Here is an 11,056-nt window from a genome sequence, read left to right on the forward strand (position 1 = left end):
CAGGGAAGATCTCAGGGAAACCCCTAGAGAACCCACACTGGACCCTCTTCACAGATGGGAGCTCTTTTGTAGAACAAGGAATCCATAAGGCAGGATACGCAGTAGTCACTCTAAATGACGTCATTGAAAGTGTGTCTCTCCCTCCAAGCACTCAATTTGCTGAGCTGATAGCTCTTACTTGAGCACTTGAATTAAGCAAAGGAAAGGTAGCTAACATTGACACTGACTCCAAGTATGCTTTCTTGGTTCTTCATGCTCATGCTGCCATCTAAGTTTTCTTTTAAATATTTGCAGTATGTCCAAGAGAAAACACCTGCTTCCATTTATTTAGGGGTAATAACCTACACGGACTTAAAAATTTTTTTTGTACAGCTGAGGTTTCACCATGTTGCCCAGGCTGATCTTCAGACTCCCAAAGTGCTGGGATTACAGGCGTGAGCCACTGCACCCGGCCAACATTTTCTTTTTTAGAAACAGGGTCTCACTCTGTTGCCCAGGCTGGAGTGCAGTGGCATGATGATGGCATACTGCAGCCTCGACCTCGTGGGCTCAAGTGATTCTCCTTCCTTAGCCTCCCAAGTAGCTGGGACTACAGGCATGCACCACCACGCCTGGCTAATTTTTTTTTTGTTTTAATTTTTATGTAGAGACAGGCATCTTACTATGTTGTCCTGGCTGGTTTCCAACTCCTGGGCTCAAGTGATTCACTCGCCTTGGCCTCCCAAAGTGTTGGGATTACAGACATGAGCCACCACACCTGGGTTATTGTTGGATTTACTGAAGAAAAAGGGCAGGAGAAAAAAGTTAAATTACGACAAATCTCTAGGTCAGTTAGAAGCCATATCTCTGGGATATTTTAAAAAATCAATCTTACCAGCTCCGACTCTAAAAGTTAATGCCATTAGTAACAACAGCAGGAAAAATAAACCTGCTAACAACCAGCCCATTCATTTTAGCAAAAAAGCAGTTTAACTCAAATACTTAGACCAAAGTATAACACTACTTACCCAAGGTGCTCCACCCACCAGCAAGAAGAGAAGAAATAATTGCTTTAAAAATCAAAATATGCGGCCAGGCGCCGTGGCTCACCCCTGTAATCTCAGCACTTTGGGAGGCCAAGGCGGGCAGATTACTTGAGGTCGGGAGTTCAAGACCAGCCTGGCCAACAAGGTGAAACTCTGTTTCTACTAAAAATACAAAAATTAGCCGGCTGTAGTGGCGCGTGCCTGTAGTCCCAGCTACCTGGGGAGGCTGAGGCAGGAGAATCGCCTAAACTCAGGAGACTGAGGTTGCAGTGAGCCGAGATCCGCCACTGCACTCCAGCCCGGGCGACAGAGCGAGACTCCGTCTCCAAAAATAACAATAATAATAATAAATATGCTCAGCATTTCTGCCAGAGATAGCAATGGTCCTACTCCTGAGAGCGCTCTGAAGGACTAAAGCTGGAGTGAAGATAATGTCTAAGGATTGGTATTCCACAAGCACACTAAACTTATCTATGAATTAGAAAACAACATAGCACTGCTGCTTCTTTCTGTCTTTTGAAATATACAATATTTTGTAGGCTCTGCCCTTCGATGTGAAAGCAGGACTTAAAAAAAAACAGCTAAGAGGGCCAGGCGCGGTGGCTTAACGCCTGTAATCCCAGCACTTTGGGAGGCCGAGGCAGGCGGATCACGAGGTCAAGAAATCAAGACCATCTGGCCAACATGGTGAAACCCTGTCTCTACTAAAAAAATACCAAAATTAGCCGGGCGTGGTGGCAGGCACCTATAGTTCCAGCTACTCAGGAGGCTGAAGCAGGAGAATCATTTGAACCCAGAAGGCGGAGGTTGCAGTGAGCTGAGATCTCGCCATTGCATTCCAGCCTGGGCAACAGTGTGAGACTCCATCTCCAAAAAAAAAAAAATAGAGACAGAGTCTTGCTATGTTGCCCAGGTTGGTCTCCAACTCCAAGCTAAGAAATGTGAAATTATTTGACACCCAAATTTTTAGAACCATCCATCTTAACTGTGAAATTAAAAAGATCTACCTTCTCCTGCCTTCAATCAAACTATCTCACAAAAATAAGAAAACTGAAACAATCCAAACGTGATCTTTTTTTTTTTCTTTTTTTTCGAGGTGGAGTCTTGCTCTGTGGCCCAGGCTGGAGTGCAGTGGCACGATCTCGGCTCACTGCAACCTCTGCCTCCCAGGTTCAAGCGATTCCCCTGTCTCAGGCTCCTGAGTAGCTTGGGACTACAGACACACGCCACCACGCCTGGCTAATTTTTGTATTTTTAGTAGAGATGGGGTTTCACCATGCTGGCCAGGCTCGTCTGGAACTCCTGACCTCAGGTGAGTCACCCAGCTCAGCCTCCCAAAGTGCTGGGATTACAGGCGTGAGCCACCGCGCCTGGCCCAAACATGATCATTTTTAAAGTCCTTGAAAGTATTAAAACTTTGAAAAGAAAGAAGGAAAAAACAAAAACATGGGAGTGCAGGAAAGCTTTACAAGAAAGAGGGGGTGAAAATCAATGGGCTTGTCTTTTTTTTGTTGACAAGCAAGTGCAAGAAGGTTCATTTTGTGACTTGTTCAGTTGTGTTTTGCATATCTCCATTCTGATCGGAAGGGACTTTGAGGTTTTTCTGCAACTCCTGAGCATCTGCAGGCTCCATCCTCTTATCCTTTATCTGTCTTTGTCTCAGTCATCTCAAAGCCAAACTTCTGTAGAAGTCAATTGCTGACTCATTGCTTATCTGGACAAACAGATGTTGTCAAAAGTGCCATCTTGGCTGGGCAGCGGCTTATGCCTGTAATCCCAGCACTTTGAGAGGCTGAAGTAGGCAGATCCCTAGAGTCCAGGAGTTCGAAACCAGCCTGGCCAACATGGTGAAACCCTGGGTCTATTAAAAACACAAAAATTAGCCAGGCTCGCTGGCTCCCATCTGTAACCCCAGCACTTTGGGAGGCCAAGGCGGGCGGATCTCCTGATGTCGGGAGTTCAAGACCTGCCAGGCCAACATGGTGAAACCCTGTCTCTACTAAAAATACAAAAATGAGCCGGGCATGGTGGCACGCGCCTCTAATCCCAGCTACTCAGGAGGCTGAGGCAGGAGAATCACTTGAACCCGGGAGGTGGATGTTGCAGTGAGCTGAGAACGCGCCACTGCACTCCAGCCTGGGCGACAGAGCAAGACTCCATCTCAAAAAAAAAAAAAAAAAAAAAAGAAAGAAAGAGAGAAAGAAAGAGAAGAAAAAGGTGCCATCTAAAGAAAGAAAGAAAGAGAAGAAAAAGGTGCCATCTTCTCCACAGATGTTTGACACGATTTAACATCTGAGTTGCTATTCCTGGCCTCGGGTAAGGTGCCGGACACCCTGGTGTGATGATGTGGAGCCCTCCGCGTCTGCGAATGATCCACCGTCCCGCCCTCGCCCCAGCTTTGCTAGCTCAGCCTCCAGTACGCCCTTGTAGGACGTGTCCCTGCAGCCGACTGGAAAGATGGCCTGGATGGGTGTCTTCAAGTACGGAGAACTGCGGCGTCGCGCCTCCCGGCCCCACCCGGCTCCCAGCATCTTCTCCCCCTGCGGAGGCCGCGTTTCCACTCAGGGCAGCGCCGCCACGGTGGTTCCGCCCTGGGCTCGGGCTCAGACCGGCCTGGGCGCCTCCGCGGGTTGCTGGGCGGCGGCGGGGGCCGCGGGAGTGGAGCCGGTCCGAGCCTCCAGGGGGCGCTGGCGGCCGCTTCCTCCATCCGCAGGCGGCTCCCGGCCACGCCCGCCGCTGAGCGTGAGGCGATGGCGGCCGAGCTCAGAACACTGGTCCCCGGAATGGAGAGCTGGGGGGACAGAACTAAGGGACATTTATAACTCCCCAGGGACTCCGGGGTGGGAGTCAGTCCGTCTCCGGAAAAACTTCGGTGTCCTCAGGGAATCAGTCCCTGCCCCAGTGGGAAAAACCTTGCTGGGTCCTCCCTGATCCCCGTCACTACTTTTTTCTCCTTAGCAAAATCCAGATACTGAGTATTGGGCAGCCACGTGCTTCAGAGGAAGCTGAGCCCCTTCCCAGTGTGAGAGTGGGGGGTGAGTCTTAGAATAAATCAATCACAGCAATTTTATTATTATTGCCATTATCATTGTTTTAGGAACGGACAGGTGTCAGAATTCTGGCCCATGAAATGTAAGAAGAGGCCCACTGTGGGGCTTCTGAGGTCGGGTGCGGTGGCTCACGCCTGTAATCCCAGCACTTTGGGAGGCTGAGGCGGGCGGATCACGAGGTCAGGAGATCGAGACCAGCCTGGCCAACATGGTGAAACCCCATCTCTACTAAAGATACAACAAATTAGCCGGGCGTGGTGGTGCACACCTGTAATCCCAGCTACTCGGGAGGCTGAGGCAGGAGAATCGCTTGAACCCAGAAGGCAGAGGTTGTAGTGAGCCGAAATCATGCCATTGCACTCCAGCCTGGGCGACAGGGCGAGATTCCGTCGAAAGAAAGAAAGAAAGGAAAGAAAGAAAGGAAAGAAAGAAAGAGAAAGAAAGAAAGAAGAAAGAAAGAAAGGAAGAAAGGAAGAAAGGAAGAAAGGAAGAAAGGAAGAAAGGAAAGAAAGACATAGTCTTGCTATGTTGTCCAGGCTGGTCTCCAACTCCTGGGCTCAAGTGGTCCTCCCATCTTGGCCTCCCAAAGTGCTGGGATTATAGGTGTGGGCCAGAAAAGTTCGTTTAAATTGTGCAAAAATATACATAACAAAATTTACCATTTTTATATTTTATTTACTTTTTATTTATTTCAAGAGGTTTTTGGGGAACAGGTGGTGTTTGGTTTCATAAGTTCTTCAGTGGTGATTTCTGAGATTTAGTGCACCCATCACTTGAGCAGTGTACACTGTACCCAATGTGTGGTCTTTTATCCCTCACCCCCTTCCCACCCTTTCCCCTGAATACCCAAAGTGTATTGTATCTTGTTTTTTGTTTTTTTGTTTTGTTTTGTTTTGTTTTCTTTTTTGAGATGTAGTCTCTCTGTGTCGCCCAGGCTGGAGTGCAATGGCACGATCTCAGCTCACTGCAACCTCTGCCTCCCGGGTTCAAGTGATTTTCCTGCCTTAGCCTCCTGAGTAGCTGGGACTACAGGCACACGCCACCAAGCCCAGCCAATTTTTGTATTTCTAGTAGAGACGGGGTTTCACCATGTTGGCCAGCATGGTCTTGATCTCTTGACCTCGTGATTCACCTGCCTCAGCCTCCCAAAGTGCTGGGATTACAGGCTTGAGCCACCGTGCCCGGTCCACTCTGTGGCTTTCTTTTCATCATCTTGATGGTGTGTTTTCATGAACTAATGGTCTTAATTTTAAAGTAGTCCAATTTATCATGTTTTCATTTTGACGTCTTATATATGAAATTTTTCCTACCCCAAGGTCATGAAAATATTTTTTTCCTTTTAGAAGCTTCACCACTTTACCTATTATATTTATATCTGTAATATGCCTAAAATTTAGATTTTTGGATTAATGTGAAGAAGGAGGTCAAGATTCTTTTCTTCTCCATATGGATATACAACTGACTCAATCCCATTTATTATAAAGAGTTTCCTCACTGCTCTGTGGTGGACTTTTGTCATTAATCAAATTTCCATACATGTAAGCATCTATTTCTATCCTCTATTCTGTTCCATTGGTCTGCTTATTTATTCTTGTGCCCAAATCACACTCAATCTTAATTATTTCGGCTTCATTAAAAAGTCTTAATAACATACAGTGTGAGTCCTCCAGCTATGCTCTTCAAGATTATCTGGGGTATTCTGGGCCATTCGCATTTTCATATAAAATTTTCAATAAGCTTGCTAATTTTTAGAACACTACAAGCTGGGATATTGAGTAGAAACATTGACATCTTCATAATATTTAGCCTTCTAATTCGTGAATATGATGTGTATCTTTGTTTAGATTCTCTTTAATTTTTCTCAGTCGTATTTTGTAGTTCCCTCTGTAGAGTTTTTGCATGTTTTCCATTAGATTTATTACCAGGTATTTTATGTTTCTTGATGCTGTTGTAAGTAGTATTTAATTTTTTTATTGCTGTTATAAATACGACCAATTTTTCTATATTTACCTTTTTATTCAGCAACCTTACTAAATCCGTTTTTCACTTAGTAGTTCATCTGTAGATGCTTTTCTTCCTTTCTTTCTCTCTTTCCCTTCCTTCCTTCCTTCCTTCCTTCCTTCCTTCCTTCCTTCCTTCCTTCCTTCCTTCCTTCTCTTTCTTTCTTTCATGGAGTCTAGCTCTGTCACCCAGGCTGGAGTGCAGTGGCGTGATCTCAGCTCACTGCAACCTCCACCTCCTGGGTTCAAGTGGCTCTCCTGCCTCAGCCTCCTGAGTAGCTGGTACTACAGGCGCATGCCACCACACCTGACTAATTTTTGTATTTTTTTTTTTTTTTTTTTTTTGAGACGGAGTCTTGCTCTGTCACCCAGGCTGGAGTGCAGTGGCGCGATCTCGGCTCACTGCAAGCTCCGCCTCCTGGGTTCACGCCATTCTCCTGCCTCAGCCTCTCCAAGTAGCTGGGACTACAGGCGCCCGCCACCACGCCCGGCTAATTTTTTGTATTTTTTTAGTAGAGACGGGGTTTCACCGTGGTCTCGATCTCCTGACCTCGTGATCCGCCCGCCTCGGCCTCCCAAAGTGCTGGGATTACAAGCGTGAGCCACCGCGCCCGGCCTAATTTTTGTATTTTTAGTAGAGATGGGGTTTCACCATGTTGGCCAAGCTTGTCTCAAACTCCTGACCTCAGGTGATCCACCCACCTTTTCCTCCCAAAGTGCTGGAATTACAGGCCTGAGTCACCGCATCCACCCTTGTTCTGCAAACACAATCATGTTGTCTGTGAATGACAGTTTTAGTTCTTCCTTTCCAATTCTTATGTCTCTCATTTCTTTTTCTTGTCTTGTTGTAATGTCTACACCTTCAACAGAATGTTGAATAGAATTAATCATGGGAATTTCATTCTATTCTCAAACTCCTGACCTCAGGTGATCTGCCTGCCTCAGCCTCCCAAAGTGCTGGGATTACAGGCTTCATTCTATTCTCTTGTTACCAACATCATGAAGAAAGTTTCAGTGTTTTACCTTGTTTCTAAATTATTCATGTCTCAAAGAAGAAAATACAATGAAAATTTTAAATGTTTCATTGAAAAACAATGAAAATATGACTTATAAGACAATAAGGAGGTAGCTAAAACTGTACTTTGAAGAAATTTTAGTCTCAAATGCAAAATAAAAGCTGGACGTATCAGTGAGATAAGGTGTTAGAAAAAGAGCAAATTAACCCTAAAGGTATTAGAATGAAGGAAATAATAAAGATTAGAGCAGGAATTAATGAAATAGAAAGAAATAAATAATAGAAAGAATTATCAAAGGCAAATATTAGTTCTTTGACCCTTGTGCACTATTGATGGGAATGTAAATTAGTATGGCCATTATGAAAAACAGTATGGAGGTTTCTGAAAAAATTAAAAATAGGACTACCATATGATCCAGCAATGATATATACTAGGTGCATATCCAGAGGAAATGAACTCAGTGTGTTGAAGGGACACCTACACTCCCACATTAATTGCAGCATTATTCATAATAGCTAAGATATGGAATCAACTTAAGGAGCCATCAACAAATGAAGTTTTAAAATGTGGTATGCTAGGCATGGTGGCTCATGCCTATAATCCCAGCATTTTGGAAGGCTGAGGCAGGAGGATCACTTGTGCCCAGGAGTTTGAAACCAGGCTAGGCAACATAGTGAGATCTCATCTCTACAAAATAAAAAAAAAATTAATTTGAAAAACAATATGCTGAAAAAATGTGCTACTTGCTCATCATGGATGACATTAAAAAATAAGTAAATAAGCAATATGGTATATATACACAATGGAATACTATTCAGCCTTTAAAAAGAAGGAAATTCTGTCATTTGCAACAAGATGGAAGATCCTGGAGGACATTCTGTTATGAGAAATAAGTCAGGCAGAGGAAGGCAAGTACTCTGTGATCTCACTTATATGAGGAATTGAAAAAAGTGAAACTTCTAGAAGCAGAGACAGAGAGTAGAATGTTGGTTGCCAGGGTTGGTTAGGAGGCCAGGGAGATGGGAGATGTTGGCCAAAGGGTACAAACTTTCAATATAACATGAATAAGTTCTGGAGATCTAATACACAGCACAGTGATTATAGTTAATAATACTGTATTGTATACTTGAAATTTGCTAAGAGAATAGTTCTTAAGTGTGTTCATTATTGGGGGAACCAGCCCCCAATATTTCAACATAGGTTCTTTTCTATTTTCCCTAAGTGTCAGCTGGTCTGAGAAAAAAAGAGAAAGAGTACAAGAGAGAGAAATTTTACAGCTGGGCTTCTGGGGGTGACATCACATGTCGGCAGGTTCCATGATGCCCACCTGAGCCGCAAAACCAGCAAGTTTTTATTAGAAATTTCAAAAGGGGAGGGGGGTATTATCAGGGAGTGGGTCACAGAGATCACATGCTTCATGCAAATGGCAATAAAAGATCACAAGGGCAGAAAGGCACAGCAAGGTCACAAGGCCAGGGCGAAATTAGAATTACTAATGAGGTTTCATGTCCCACTGTGCACACATTGTCATTGATAAATATCTTAACAGAAAACAGGGTTCAAGAGCAGAGAACCGGTCTGACTACAATTCGCCAGGCTGGAATTTCCTAATCCTAGCAAGCCTGGGGACACTGCAGGAGACCAGGGCGCTATTTCATCCCTTATCTTCAACCGCATAAGGCAGACAGCCCCAGAGCGGCAGTCCATATCCACCCCACTGGGAATGCATTCCCTTCCCAGGGTTATTCCTTACTGGGAAAAGAATTCAGTGATATTTCTCCTACTCGTTTTCTGCAATAAGAAAGATATGACTCTGTTCTGCCCGGCCCCACAGGCAGTCAGACCTTATGGTTATCTCCCTTGTTCCCTGAACATTGCTGTTATCCTGTTCTTTTTCAGGGTGTCCAGATTTCATATTGTTCCAACACACATGTTTTACAAACAATTTGTGCAGTTAACACAATCATCACAGGGTCCTGAGGTGACATACATCCTCAGTTTACGAAGATGACGGGATTAAGAGATTAAAGTAAAAACAGGCACAGGAAATTATAAGAGTATCGATTGGGGAAGTGATAAATGTCCATGAAATCTTCACAATTGATGTTAAGAGACTGCAGTAAAGACAGGTGTAAGAAATTATAAAAGTATTAATTTGGGGAACTAATAAATGTCCATGAAATCGTCACAATTTATGTTCTTCTGCTGTGGCTTCAGCCGGTCCCTCCGTTCGGGGTCCCTGAGTTCCCACAACAATTCATCACAAAAAATAAAATGGTAAGAAGCTAGGCATGGTGGCATATGCCTGTGGTATCAACTACTTGGGAGGCTGAGGCAGGAGGATCACTTGAGCTTGGCATGGGCGACATGCCAAGACCACATATCTGAAGAAATAAAATGCCTTTTCTGGTTCCACTTGAGGGTTGAATTTTTTAAAAAGCAGACTTTTTTTGTGAGATAATGTATATATTAGCAAGCTTGATTTGGCCACTCCACATGTAAACATATTTCAAAACATCATGTTATGTACCATAAATATATATATTTTTTGTCATTAAAAAATAAATTTAGGCAAGGCATGGTGGGTCGAGCCTGTACTCCCAGCACTTTGGGAGGCTGAGGTTGGAGGATCACTTGAGGCCAAGAATTTGAGACCAGTCTGGGCAACGTAGGGAGATCCCGTCTCTACAAAAAAATTAAAAATTAGCCAGGTGAGGCAGTGTGCACCTGTAGTCCCAGCTACCCGAGAGGCTGAAGAAGGAGGATCACTTGAGCCCAGGAGTTTGAGGCTGCAGTGAGCTATGATTGTGCCACTGCACTTCAGCCTTGGCAATTGGGTGAGACCATCTCTCCAAATAAATAAATAAACAATTTTTAAATGGTTCTTTGAAAAGGTTATTGATACTGAAAAACTCCTGACAAGATTAATAAATAAGAGAAGTCACAGATAACCAATAACAGGATTGAAGAAGGGGACATCATTATACATGTAAACAGATGACAAAAAGCTAAGAGGATATTATAGGCTGAGTGCGGTGGCTCACGCCTGTAATCCCAGCATTTGGGAGGATGAGGCGGGCGGATAATGAGGTCAAGGAGATTGATACCATCCTGGCTAACACAGTGAAACCCCGTCTCTACTAAAAATGCAAAGAATTAGCTGGGCATGGTGGTACGTGCTGTAATCCCAGCTACTCAGGAGACTAAGGCAGGAGAACTGCTTGAACCCAGGAGGCAGAGGTTGCAGTGAGCCAAGATCATGCCACTGCACTCCAGCCTGGGCGACAGAGTGAGACTCCGTCTCAAAAAAAAAAAAAAAAAGCTAAGCAGATATTACAAACAAATTCATGGCAATAGATTAAAAAATCTATCTGAACATTCAGGTTGTTGCATGCATCAATGGTTTGATTCTTTTAATTCTGAGTAGTATGCCATAGTATGGGTGTACTATAATTTGTTTAACCATTTACCTGTGGAAGGATTCTGGGCTTATTCCAGTTTTGAGCTACCACAAATAAAGCTGCTATAAATATTTGTGTCCAACATTTTTCTGGAATAAATGCCCAGGAGTGCAATTGCTGGGTAATATGGGTAATACGGTAGTAGCATGGTTAGTTTTGTAAGAAACTGCCAAACTGTTTTCCAGAGAAGCTGTACCGCTGTGCATTCCCACCACCAATGTAGGAGTGACTCAGTTTCTCCACATACTCACCAGCATTTAGTATTGTCACTATTTTTTATATTAACCATTCTGATAAGTGCACAGATTCATTTTTAAAAATATTTCATACAGATTTTGTTAGTATCCTGGAAGGATAAGTTGATTTGCAACATGCTAAATGATACTGTAACCTGTTAAACTCATTCTATAATTGGTATTGAATCAGTTTTTTGACAGATAGGATCCAGACATCTAGATAGTTTTAATTTAATTTTTATTTTTAAATTAATTATTTTTTTTTGAG

The sequence above is a fragment of the Symphalangus syndactylus genome, chromosome 17, assembly GCF_028878055.3.
Source record: "Symphalangus syndactylus isolate Jambi chromosome 17, NHGRI_mSymSyn1-v2.1_pri, whole genome shotgun sequence".
Classification (NCBI taxonomy): domain Eukaryota; kingdom Metazoa; phylum Chordata; class Mammalia; order Primates; family Hylobatidae; genus Symphalangus; species Symphalangus syndactylus.